The sequence below is a fragment of the Cornus florida genome, unplaced genomic scaffold (genome assembly GCF_030987335.1).
Source record: "Cornus florida cultivar Cherokee Brave unplaced genomic scaffold, ASM3098733v1 CherokeeBrave_3.0.0_Hap2_Chr06, whole genome shotgun sequence".
In the NCBI taxonomy this organism is placed as follows: Eukaryota; Viridiplantae; Streptophyta; class Magnoliopsida; order Cornales; family Cornaceae; genus Cornus; species Cornus florida.
This window is the reverse complement of record NW_026775576.1, coordinates 79,220,197-79,220,899: the sequence shown is the minus strand read 5'-3', so window position 1 is coordinate 79,220,899 and position 703 is coordinate 79,220,197. Positions and strand designations below refer to the sequence as shown.

The 703-nt window shown below is 37.4% G+C and overlaps 1 pseudogene; it reads right to left on the bottom strand.

Annotated features, from left to right (window-relative positions):
- Positions 1-313: 313 nt before the first annotated feature.
- Positions 314-412, bottom strand: LOC132315176 (small nucleolar RNA R71; annotated as a pseudogene).
- Positions 413-703: the final 291 nt, after the last annotated feature.

The following is a 703-nucleotide window of genomic DNA, read 5'->3' as shown; positions in this document are numbered from 1 at the left end:
TTCAATTGCCACCATTTAGAGCACACCACTATGAAATTAAATCACAAACCATTCAAATGCTTCCTAACTATCATGGACTTCCAGGTGAAGAACTTTACAAGCATTTAGATGAGTTTCTTGAAGTATGTTCCACCGTGAGATACACAAGCATGCCGAAAGAGGTCTTAAGGCTTAAACTTTTTCCATTCACCCTTAAAGACAAGGCAAAATACTGGTTTAACAATCTTAGGCCTTTTTTAATAACTTCTTGGGCAGAAATGCAACAAGAGTTCTTGAAGAAGTACTATCTGGCTTCTAAGACCAATGCCATGAGAACCTCAATTTGAGAGTTTTCACACGGGGATGGGGAAATGTTCCATGAGGCATGGGAAAGATTCAATGAATTACTTAGGAAGTGTCCACATCATGACATGTCCAAATGACAATTAGTTCAATATTTCTTCGAGAGTTTATCCGATAATTACAAGGGCATGGTTGATGCTTCCATGGGTGACTCTTACATTGATAGGTATGAGGATGACGTGTGGCATCTTTATGAGAGCATGAGTGAAAGTTCTTTACATCGAACTTTATCTTCTAAGAATGGTAGGAATTTAAGTGGAAGAAAGAATGTTAGCTTACATCAAGTTGATCATTCCAATGAAATAGCCGCCGAGATGAAATCCTTATCATAAAGGTTTAATCAATTCTTGATCAACCAAAA